Source organism: Chrysochloris asiatica, unplaced genomic scaffold, assembly GCF_000296735.1.
Source record: "Chrysochloris asiatica unplaced genomic scaffold, ChrAsi1.0 scaffold00566, whole genome shotgun sequence".
In the NCBI taxonomy this organism is placed as follows: domain Eukaryota; kingdom Metazoa; phylum Chordata; class Mammalia; order Afrosoricida; family Chrysochloridae; genus Chrysochloris; species Chrysochloris asiatica.
In genome coordinates this window covers 172,409-185,498 of record NW_006409084.1, presented here as the reverse complement: position 1 = coordinate 185,498, position 13,090 = coordinate 172,409, and the positions used below count along the sequence as shown (strand labels likewise).

Sequence of the window (13,090 nt, the reverse complement as noted above, 5' to 3'; positions counted from 1 at the left end):
AGATGATGATGTGGAGTGATGGAGCAGCTGGAGACTTTAGATCCAGAGAGGGAGAGCGACTGTGTGCTGAAGACCTGAGGGGCCCAGGGGAAGGATTGCATGGAGGGGATTGTAACCATGGCAATAGAAGATATAAGATGGAATGAATGTAAAAGTAATATTTACTGGTATTATTTCTCATCCTTGCTCCTAGCTGTGTTTTCTTACAAAGAGGCTCAACCCCCCTTCTATACTTGGAGGTTTCTTGCTCTCTTGTATCTTCTTACAAAAAGGCTCAACCCCCCCTCGTATAATTCACGGTTTCTTGCTCTGTTTTACTTTGACTCTCTCTGGCAGCTTCCCTCCCAAGAACATTGGACCCCTCTTAGCAATTGGCATGTTGGCAAAAACCCGACTCAGATGGAGTACTTGACTCGATACCACCTTAAGCCATATGAGGTGGTCACAGAACCATGGATCAGGTTTCCACACTCACTTCTTGCCTAGGGCTTGTCTCATTCATACACACAGAGCCTCCAGGATGTCCCAACCCCCAAAAAACATTGTCCACCCACGGTTTTCCTAACCTTGGCCTGTGCACAAACACCTATCACCACATCTGGAGATCTGGATGTGGTTCAGCCTTCCACCTATATATAGTCTTATGTATTGTAGAGGCTCCACAGGAAGCCTCCTTCACTGGGCACGTTGTAGCCCCATTTTAGGCATTCCAATCAGTTACAGGCAGAAGACGGACTTACAAGCTTTCTATGGTGATGTTTCTGGCTATTCCTTTCTCTCCCCCTCCAGTGTCTATTTTATAATATAATGCAAGGAAAACCAAGATTGAAAAGACAGCCAAGAATCTTAACATGATTCTCCCCTTTTCCCCATTCCATTCATGTCTCAATCTCTGTATCCCAGAGCCCTGTTGTTCCAAGGTTGTGCATACATGATTATTTTCCTCTGTCCCACTTAGCCCATTCAAACCTGCTTAATTGTTCTCCCATCTGCTTTGTTCTTCCATTCGTCTAGGACATACGCAAATGTCTAGGACACACGCAAGCACTGAGAAGCTGAGGCCCAGTGATAATGTGGACGAAAATCCAATCTTTGAGCCTTCCTCAGAATTACGGGCCATGGACCCCGAGGGCCAAGAAAGTGACCTCCTGAAGTCCCGGGTTCATTGGTCTTTGTGAACTCACTGGTTGGCTACCTTTGTACAATTCTCTCTGGTTCTAATATTGTTAATTCTGTACTTGTCCTTTATGCTTCTAACTCCAATAATTGTAGCTTCTGAGATAATTGGTTTCTAATGATAGCAACATACGCATTGCCTCTCTTAATGGCTCCACTGTAAAAGTCACTGCCCTGAAGGTATTGGCAGTACATAAGGTTTTGGGAACAAATCTCTCTGAGAGGCAAAGCTCTGACCACCTGGCAAGTATGTCAAAACTGTTTCTGACCAAATTATTCAGTTATGTTTGATATTCACTTGAAGTGCGAACTCTTGATGTCCATGTAGAAATCGAACTTCCCCCTAGAACTGAGGCAGTAAGGCTTCCTCAAATGACTCAGGAAGAACAGGAATAGGTGTGTTGGAATTACGAGTAAAAGTTTTAGAGAAAAACTGCCTAAGCATATGGAATGGTAAATTCTGGGAATATCTGATTAAAGGATAATGGCGGCAGCTCCCCCAAACCGCTCCTGGGTATAATCAATTTGATCCAGATGCTCTTCTTCCCCCAAAAAGGTATATGGAAATGTAATAACAGTGTACATTGTCATATCTAGATATGGAACCCGGAACGGGGTTAAAGGACTGTAGTGGTGAGACTGCACCTTCTTAGAGAGGTCAAAACCTGTTTTTCACCTTCCCTGAAATTGTAGAAGCAAGGAAGAAAGAATTATTAGTTTGACAAGTGAAGCCAAGTATCTGAACTCTTGTTCATTTACAAAAGCATGTATTTTCTGCCTGCAAAAGATACAAAGGCAGCTTAAGTTTCTTTAGAAATTATAATTTAGCCTTTTTATAAAAATTCTAAAGTCTCTCACCTTCATCCACTTGTGATTAAGTGTTGAAAGTATGTTAGCCACCTTAGAGAAACCACAAATTGCTGCCGTAGGCGTTTGCATTCTCTAAAGTTAGCTAGTGAAACTTCCCCATAAGATTTAGGAGAAAAGCTGCTTGGGCCATTCACATGAGTTAGAACAATAGTGGCAACCTCCCCCCAAATTGCCCCTGAGTTTCTGGAATCAGAAATGAGGCCGAAAAATATAGAGAAAAGGTCCTGCATTCTTGGGAACGGTCGGAGTTTGTCCCAGACCTTCCCCAGGGATGAAGAGAGCAAAGAAGAAGAGGACAAAGAATTTAACCAAGGACACTTAACTGTTTTACTCACAAATAAAAGCCACACTTTATACATGTTTCTAATACGTTATTTGTGTCTTCTCTCCTTTCTTTTGTTAGGTTTGCCAATGCTCTGTCAATTTTGTTAAACCTTTCAAAGACCCAGCTTCTTGTTCTGTTGATTCTTTCTATAGTTTTTCTGTTTCCTATCTCATTTATTTCCGCTCTAATTTTTATTATTTCTTTTGGTGGCTGTAGGTTCCCTGTGTTGGTCTGTTTCTAATTGTTGTGAACTCTATGTTAATGTGTTAATTTTGGTTCTTTCTTCTTTTTGGATGCGTGTATTTATTGCAATAGTCCTCTCAACACTGCCTTCGCCCGGTTCCAAAGATTTTGGTATGTTGTGTTTTCGTTCTCATTTTTTTGTGAATTCACATTTTATTTCTTCTGTTACCCAGTCGCTTGTCAGCAGGGTGTTATTCAGTTTCCAGGTCTTTATTTTCTTTGTCTTACTATTGTTGATTTCTAATTTGATAGCACTGTGGTTTGAGAAGATGCTTTGATATTTGTAAATTTATGGAGGTTTATTTTGTGGCCTAACACATGTTCTGTTCTGGAGAATGTTCCGTGTGCACTGGAAAATAATGTATTGTGCTGTTGTTGGGTTGCTACCTTGAACAACAAGGAAGCTCTAAGCCTCCACATAACATGGATGAACCTTGAGGACATTATGTTGAGTGACATTACTCAGTCACAAGAGGGGAAATACTGCATAGGACCTCTATTGCAAAAAACTCAGAAAAAGAACCCATACTCAAAGGTATGGAGAATTCCTGGATGGTTACCGGGATGTGGTGGGGAGGGGTGTGGAGCGACAGGAGTGAGGGGAAGGTGGAGCACATGGTAGAGAATAATAGACACAGGATAGTTTGGGTGCTGGGGAGAGGGTCAATACACAACAAGGAGGAAGGGATGGAAGAACAAGGCTGATGGGAGAGCAATTAGGCAGGTTTGCATGGGCTTAGCGGGGCTTAGTGGGACAGAGGTAAATAAAGATGTATGCACAACCTTGGAACAACAGGGCTCTGGGATACAAGGATTGAGGCATGGTTTGAATAGGTAAAAGAGGGGAAATAATGTTAAGATGCTTGGCTGCCTTTTGAATCTTGGATTCCCTTGCATACCATTGTAAAATAGACACTTGAGGGGGAGAGAAAGGAATAGCCAGAATTGTCACCATAGAAAGCTTGTAAGTCTGTCTTCTGCCTATAACTGATTGGAATACCTAAAATGGGGCTACAACGTGCCCACTCAAGGAGGTTTCCTGCAAAGCCTCTGCATTGCATAAGACCATAGGTGGAATCCTAAACCCCATGCAGTATCTTCTGAGAGATATGAAATCTTTCACGCAGACTTTACATTAAAGGGTTTTTTTTCTCTGTAAGTATTGTCATAGGAGTAAATGCATGACTGGGGCAACTGCAGGCATCCCCACATTCCTTAAACGGACAGGTATCACATCCAGTGAGTGACCTGGTATGATGGCTATGGGATGAGTCATCCGTGAAGCCTTTTCCAGATTTGCAGCATTTCAGACGGTTTACTTGTGTGGGTTTTCCTTGGAGCACAGTAAGCCCTGGTATTGGGTTGGAGGTTTCCCCACAGTGGCTCCCTTCTGAACTTTCACAGACATTTTCTATTGTATGACTTCTGTGAATGACAGGTAGTGTGAAGGTCAAAGTGATGATCTGTAGTATAAACCTCTACCTAATTTATATTAAAAACTTAGAAATCAAAAAAGGCAATATGGTGTTGGAGATAAGCTTGTTCCCATTTCGCAATTTCCAAACAGTGAGCATGCATGGTTTCTGCCCTCATTTGTTTTATTTAACACAAACACAATTACTGTTTATGTTTTTCTAAAACTATTACTATGATCAGAGCGTCAAACCATTTTGTCATGGTTCAGAAATTTGTGACATAAAGAAGAGAAGAATCCATGTCTTTTGTCTATAGCAATTTGATGTGATTAAGAAACTTTTGACGGTATTAAGTTCAAGTGGCAACCAACTCCACCTATTTGCATGTGTGTTGCTGTCCACAACACTGTCAAGAACACAACCACCCACAGTGTGAGATCGGTAGGACTGTGGAGAGCAACATACATCCAAAGCTGAGTAGTTGGCCACTATCTTTGAATGCCATGCTGCACAATGTTTCCAACTCAGTGGGAAAAATTTCACTCCGATGATAGGTACACATCAGGTTAGCCTGGTCAGCATTACTGAATATTACATTTCAGCCTGATTACAGATCTATAAATACTTACAAAATGGTCTCAACTCTTTGTAGAAAAAATGGAATTGAAAGATGATGGGAGCTTGCAACGTAGTTTCGGACGTTCCCTCATATAACTGTATTTTAATGTCCTGACACTTTCCAACTTTTACCTCGTCTGAATGACAGTCACCTCAAATGCGTGCCCTGGTTTTCATGGCGATCTTTACTGCCAGGTGAGGCTGTGAATCCACTTAACTTACAGGAACAGGTGTTATTCTTCATGAATTGCACCATTATGTGTTAACTGGATAACTTCTTTATCATGACGGTTTTGAGATAATGATCCTATAATTCAAGTTGAGTTCCACAATATGAAACAAAGTGTAAGGATTAGTAAAAAAAAAATTTTAAGAAACTGCTGCAGTAAACATAAGTGCAGTCACATTTCCTGTTTCAGCTTCTTGGTAATAGTTAAAAAGCAGGTTACTAGGAAATGTTTCCATGAGGATTGAGTCATGGTGACCCATGGGTATAAGGAGCTAAGCAGAGAGATATCAGACACAACACACACGTAACATTAAACGAGGAAAGGTTCTCCCAGACTACTGGTGTGAGGATGGCTAAAGTCAGAATAGAGAGCTCAAGTTCCTGTGAAGTTGTGTTTTCAGCAGAAAGGAAACTTTCTAGGTGACTGATTCCAATGTCAACTCCACTCCATTCAGAAACGGTCCTTTAAAAGATTTTTCCTGTCTACTCAAGAGAAGCAGTGATGCCTGAAATGGAGCTAGAGATGATGACGTGGAGCGATGGAGCAGCTGAAGACTTTAGATCCAGAGAGGGAGAGCGACTGTGTGCTGAAGACCTGGGGGATACGGGGGAAGGATTGTATGGAGGGGATTGTAACCATGGCAATGAGAGGATATAAGATAGAATGAATGTAAAACTAATGTTCTCCCATGTAAACTATCACATAATTCACAATAAAACATTGGGAAAAAAAAAAAAAATTTTTCCTGTCCTGACACAGTGGTCTTTAAATGGGTCCTATCTCTACTGCCTGGTATCATTCCTTTGCTTCTGTGGAAATAAAGAGGCATAGCTGACATGGATCATGGAGAAACGGACATTGCAAAGGATGGCACGGTTTTGTATATATGCTGTTTCGTTATGTTGAGGAGTTTCACTCTGACTTTGCTGAGTGTTTTTATCAGGAATTCATGGTGGACTTGGTCAAATGCCTTTTCTGCACCAATCATTATGATCATGTGGTTCTTTTCCTTCTTTATTTATACAGTAGATTACATTTGTTTTTCTTATATTGAACCATCCTTGCATCCCCAAGGCACAGGAAAAGTTGGCCAACTGTGGTGTTTTGGCAGGGCAAACAATCAATGATGTGAAGATACAAATTGATGATGCTATCACAGACACCTCAAGAGGTCTCAAGTGCAGTGAACTCTCAACGGGAAGCCATAGAGACTATGCCTGGAAGTCCCAGACCTGCCCCAGTATGCCCCTGAAGTTTTGACTTATTTTGAAAACGAGCTGCGGTTCACTGAAATGTCTGAGTCTGCAGACGATGTAAAGAAAGGAGGCAAAGTCTCACTTCTCTATTCACATGCTTCCTGTGACACCTGCTAGACAAGGGATAGAACTGTGGTGAGGGTCATCCCAGACAGGAACCCATAAAGTTGGGGCATGATTGGGATTGAACATTGGGGTACTGTGAGAAAGAACCAGAAGGATGTGCACATCTATGTGTGTATATGACAGAGAAAATCAATTGTCAGGGATATCTCAATTTATGGAGACCCCATGTGTGTCCTGGTAGGACTGTGCTTCTCAGGGTGTTCAGTGGATGGTTTTTCATAAAGAGAGCCCACTCATGGTGCCCTGTGTGTGTCAGAGTAGAACTGTGTGCCACAGGGTTCTCAGTGGATTTTTTTTTTTTTAATGTTGTGCATTATATGATAGTTTACATGAGAGAACTTTAGTTTTACATTCATTCCATTGTATATCATCTCATTGCCATGGTTCCAATCCCCTCCCCATGCATCATCCACCAACCAAGGGGTATATCCTAGAAATCCGCCCCTTACCCTTCTCCCCCCCCCCCCCACCCCCTAGTTTTCGGCCCACAGTCCCTTTCCCTCTCTGGATCCAAAGTCCCCCGCCGCTTCATCACTCCACGTCATCATTTCTGTCTCTATCTCAGGCATCTCTGTCTCTCTGGGTAGGGTCCCATGTTGGCCTGAGTTGAAGTTTCCTCTGTTGGGTTTTTGGGTCATCTTTACAGAATCTAAACATCAGGTCTTTCTTCTTTGGCACAGCAGGGTAGGATCAGACCTCCATCGTCTAGGTTTCTGAGCTGTGTGTGGTTTCGGTATAATTGATTCAGACTCATAGCAACCCTATGCTGTTCAGCAGGGTTTTCAAAGGCTGTGATTTTATTTTTTGCAACCAGATCCCCAGGCCTTTCTTATACAGTACTGCTGGGGAGATTCGAATGTCCCACCGCTCAATTAGCAATTGAATGCAAACTGTATAGGATACCCAGGGATCCAGGGCAGAGCCTTCTTGTCATCCACTCCTATCTCTTTATTGGACAACACTTAGTCCCAGTGTTGGACATGAGCTTGCAGACCAAAGATTTGAAGGACAGCCACTTCCCTGGGAAGCTGACCATAGCCTCCCACAGGAAGAATATTCTGGTCCACTGGAGGAATTTGTATCTGAGAACCCACCCAGAAAACCCAGTTGTGTCTAGTCAATTGTGAATCTTAGCAGCGCCACTGCACAGATTGGAACTGTCCCTGGGCATTTCTGAGGCTGTACATCTTCATGGGAGGAGCACTCAAGATACCAGACAATTTAATGAGTAAGACAAATCTACTGCACAAAGACTCTTTAAAAGAGTTTAAGAGCAAAGATGTCAATATATGTTTGTTAATACGTATAGATATGTATAAGGAGCTCTGGTAGCCGAGTGGTTACGAATTGGATTGCTAACCTCAAGGTCAGCAGCTGCTAACCTACCTGCTATTGTATAGGAGAAGGATGAGGGTTCTGCTCCCATAAATATAAATAATTACTACCCATGATTACTAAGAACCTAGGAACCTAGTACAGGGTTGCTAGGCGTCGGAACTGACTCCACAGCACACCACCACCATAGATATATATTCTGGTAATTGCCTTCAAGTCGGCTCCTACCCATAGTGACCTTGCCACATTCACGAATATATTCCTTGCAAAATTCCAATTAATATATATAGAAGAATTGATTGAAACACAAAATTTGGTAAACATCCCAATAATAATAATCATGGGTAGTCATTATTAATGGGCAGCAATGTGGAACAGCAGTGGACCGTGAGCTACAGGTTCACAGTTCAAGTCCACCAGCTGCTCTTCAGGGAAACAGATGAGGCCTTCTTGTGTTGCAGAGATTCATAGCCTCAGAAACCTGATACAGAGTCACCATGAGTTGGAACAGACTCGACTGCACTGAACAGGAAGCCAAAGTATGATGGAAATCAGAATATCTGCAATCTCAAAGTATCACCCTGTGAGACACGAAGAATACAAGTTAAGAACATTAAACTAAAAATATGATAGAATTGAAGGTAACCCACAAAATAGAAAACCACATGTGCTCAAGTTTATTTCCTGAGGCTTTAGTATAATAGCCAAAGATTATGCAAAAACTTAAAATTAATCATGGAATAACAAGATAACAAATGTTGAGGAGGATATATACCTGCACTTACAATGAAGTTGTCATGTTTCTGTGAGAACTTTGCTCATATTAAGCACAGTATTTTTAATTTGGTCACTGCACAGTAGGAGTATGGAAGAAACATCTAAAATTGGACATAAAGAAGTGCTTTATCTATGAATCCTTTTATGTACAGTGATATGTGAGGTCTGAATAAAGGCTTTCCCACACTCCTTATATTCATAGGGCCTCTCTCCACTGTGGTTTCTTCTATATACAGTGAGGCTTGAGAAATATGTAAAAGCTTTCCCATATTCCTTACAGTTATAAGGGCTCTCTCCACTGTGATTTTGCGTAAGTACAATGAGGCCTGTGGAATAAAGGCTTTTCCACATTCAGGGCCTCTCTCCACTGTGGCTTCTTCTATGCATTGTGAGTCTTGAGGCTTGGAGAAAGGCTTTCTCGCACTCCTTACATTCATAGGGCCTCTCTCCACAGTGAATTTGCATGTGTCCACTGCAATGTAAGGACTTTCTGAGGGCTTTCCCACATTGCTTACATTCATAAGGCTTCTCTGTGCTGTGGATTCTTTTATGTGCAGTCAGGCATGAGGAATCCCTAAAGGTTTTCCCACACTCCTTACATTCCATAGGCCCCTCTCCATTGTAGAATCGCTTGTGTGTACTATATTGTGAGGAAAATCTGAAGTCTTTCCCACACTCCTTACATTCATATAGTTTCTCTCCACTGCGTATTCTTTTATGTGAAAGGAAGCTTAAGTGATGATTTAACATTTCCCCACATTCCTTACGTTCATAGGGCCTCTCGGCACTGTGGATTCTGCTATGTATACTAAGGGCTAAGCCTCTTGTAAAGGCTTTCCCACACTCCTTACATACATAGGGCCTCTCTCCACTGTAGATCCTTATGTATTCTAAGGTCTGATGTTATTTAAAAGCTTTCCCACATTCATTACATTCATAAGGTCTCTCTCCACTGTGATTTCCTCTATGTACAGAGAGGTTTGAGAAAGTCCTAAAGGTTTCCCATATTCCTTGCATTCAAAAGGCCTCTCTCCACTATGAATTCGCATATGTACAGTGAGGGCTGGGGAAGAAATAAAGGCTTTTGCACATTCTTTACATTCATAGGGCCTCTCTCCACTGTGGATTCTTCTGTGTGTTGTGAGGTTTGAGGCATCCAGAAAGGTTTTCCCACACTCCTTACATTCATAGGGCCTCTCTCCACTGTGGATTCTTCTATGTATTATAAGGCCTGAGGCTCTTGTATAGGTTCTCCCACACTCCTTACATTCATAGGGCCTCTCTCCACTGTGAATTCGCATGTGTGTAGTGAGGTGTGAGGACTGTCTGAAGGCTTTCCCACATTCCTTACATTCATAAGGCTTCACTCCACTGTGGATTCTTCTATGTGCACTCAGGCCTGAAGAATACTTGAAAGTATTCCCACACTGTTTACATTCATAGGGCCTCTCTCCACTGTGGACTCTTTTATGTCTTGTGAGCCTTGAGGCTTGGCTAAAAGCTTTCTCACATTGATTGCATTCATAGGGCCAGTCTCCACTGTGAGTATGCATATGTCTATTGTGCTGTGAGGAATGCCTAAAGGCTTTCCCACACTCCTTACATTCAAAAAGCCTCTGTCCACTGTGAGTTCCTATATGTGCAGTGAGGTATGAGGCCTGCCTAAAGGCTTTCCCACATTCCTTACATACATAGGGCCTCTCTCCACTGTGGATTCTTCTATGTGCAGTGAGGCCTGAGGATTCTCTAATAAAAGTTTCCCGACACTCTTTACATTCATAAGGGATTTCTCCACTATGAGTGCTTACATGTTGAGTGAGGGAGGAAGCCTCAGGAATTACTTTGTTACATTCAGAAAGCTTCTCTAGCTTATGAGAGTTATTATTTAAAATGAGAGATGAAGGAAGAGTATCCGTTCTAAAACATTCTTTACATAAGCATTGTCCTAATGGTGTCCTAATGGGTGAGAAACTACAGAAAATTTCCATCCACTTGCTGAATTCATATCCTTCAGTACTGGTGATTGCTGAGACAGGATTCTTGAGGGTCAACATACAAAGGATGCCTTTTCCACATATCTTACATTTATGAGTATTTTCCCCATTAAGAGTGCTCACAGGAGTGGTCAGGTGAGAAGGACACCTGCAGTCTTCCCCACAGTCCGGACACTGACAGGTACTGCTTCCAGTGTGAGGTCTACTACGATTGTTCTCTAGGGAATGATCCAGGGAGGCTTCTCCATACTCACAGCATTCAAAAGGATCTACTTCTGTGGGATCTACTTGGTGCACAGAAAGATCAGGAATCGGGCTGGAGGTTTCCCCACACTGGTTGCGTTCAGAACGTTCAGACAGGTTCTCAATTGCACCAGTTCTGTTAAAAACAGGCAGGGTAAACATAAAAATGATGGTGTCCTCTGAAAAGCCCTCAGTTCACAATAAAGAGACAAGGAACAAAAAGGTAGTTATCTTGTTGGTAACAAATGTTTTCCCATGACAGCATTACCAAACACAATGAATGTGCATGTCTTCTCCCTGAATTGTCTCAAGATTCATCTAATACAACTACTACCATTCCCGTCAATGTGTAAGACTTCCTGCTCATGGTGTCCAAGGGAAATATGCTTTAAACATTTCACTGGCTTATACATACGAAAATGTTCTTATGTAAATTTTCACAGAACCCATAGTTTTACAGCCAGGTTTATAAACATACACATGTACATATATACATGGGTCCGGATGAAGGATTAACACTGGTTGGCAAGCTAGATTTGAACCACAAAGTGGAACAACTTGATGGCATGTAACAACAGCAACTCCTTGGAAAGTCAACAAAGGGTCGCTAAAGTCGGAAATGACTCCGCACACACAATACATATATCATTCGGCCTCAGTGATTCAAACCACTTTGTTCTTTCTTGTGAGTTTCCTCATAGTTTTAATATCACCATGTCCTCCTTGGAATTTCATTTTGTTGGTATGTTGTGTAGGTTTCATTTTCTTTGATGTTACCTTATATTCCATTAACTTTTTCCTCCATTTAGTGCAGTCTATTTTATCCTGTAATCTACCTGACCTTCTCACCATCTGGATCTCTGTTCCTACGTGTTTACCTTCTTTCACATTGTAATTGTTTTGATCATAGACTGACCTCCCAGATTCTATGAGTTTCTTCTTATAGTTTTGTTCTGTTCTCGACTCTTCCATCTGTTGGTTTAGTTCTGGGAGGTGCTGCCACGTATGTCAATATCTGGTTGTTGTCTGTTCTTGTTGGTTCTCAGTCCACAGAACTCCCTTTAGGTTGTTTTTTTATGGCAGGGTTGGCTTTGGCAAAATCCTTTAGCTTCTGTTTATCCTGGAATGTTTAGGTTACACCATCATATTTGATTGATAGATTTACTGGATAAAGGATTCTTGGTTGACAGTTTTTTTCTTTCAGGGTTTTATATATGTCTCCCTATTGCCTTCTAGCTTGTACGGTTTCTGCTGAGAGATCCAAGCTTAAATCTGACTTGCTTGCCTTAGTATGTAATGCTTCTCTTTTCCCTAGCTACTTTCAGGATTCTGCCCTTATCTTTGATTTTGGAGAGCTTGATTATGACATGTCTCAGTGATTTGCTTTTGGGGTCTATCCTTCCTGGGGTTTGTTCAGCTACTTGAATGTTTATCTTTTACTTTTTAGGATGTTAGAAAAATTTTCTTCTGGTAGTTCTTCAACTATTTCCCCTGTAGACTTGTGTGATTCTTCCCGTTTCGGAATGCCGATAATCCTTAAGTTATTCCTCTTCATGTTGTCCAACAGCTTCTTCAGAATTTTTCATCCTTTTTTCTGTTTGCTCTTCTATCTTCATGGTATTGAGACATTTATCTTCCATATCACTAATTCTGACTTCCATCTCTTCTAATCTATTAATTTGCCATTTCAGTATATTGTTTATTTCTGATAGTCTATTATTGATTCTTTGGACCTCTCTCTGTAGGTTTTGAATTGTTTCCAAGGCTGTATCTATATTATTTGATTGTTCCTGTAGCGCTTTCCTGACTTCTTTCCTATTTTTCTCAACTCCAGTGTAAAGTGTTTAGAAACATTTTGTAATCATTTTTCTGAATTCCGTTTCAGGCATTTCCAAGGCCTGCCTTCCTTCCAGAATGGAGTCAAGGTCTACTGTCAGATCATTTGTCTCAGACCTTATATCTTGTTTCTGGACATGTGCTGATATGGTTTCTTGGACATGTTTAGTGTTTATCTGTGGCCTTAATAATAATTGTGTGTTTTGGTGTTCTTTATGCTTTCTGATTCCCTCCAGGTAGATGTGATCAGGATGTGGGCTTCCCTTTTCACTCTTCTTATTGTTTGACTTAGAGTAACTTTCACAGGTGTTGTCTGTTTCCCCGGTGTATGGCAGTTGGTATTGGTTCTTGCCTGGATTTTGGTGTTTTATAGCGTTTGATTGTAGCTTGACTATATGGCAGCAGTTGCTTTCTTTACTTGGGTAATATAGTGACAGAAGGATTCCCCCAAAGGTAAAAGGGGGAGCATAAGACAGCAAAACAGCAACAGCAAAAAAAAAACAACAAGAAAAAAAGGGAAAAAACCACCAAACAACAACAAAAAACTAGACTGAACAGTTTGTAATTGCAGAAAAGGGAGAGGGAGAGAAGAAAAAAAAAATCTGTAGCCTACTATGATTATGACTTTAATGTCCTTTTTCAACAT

General features: G+C 41.3%; 1 pseudogene; it reads right to left on the bottom strand.

Moving 5' to 3' along the window:
- Window positions 1–9,274: 9,274 nt before the first annotated feature.
- On the bottom strand, window positions 9,275–10,975 carry LOC102814200 (annotated as a pseudogene).
- Window positions 10,976–13,090: the final 2,115 nt, after the last annotated feature.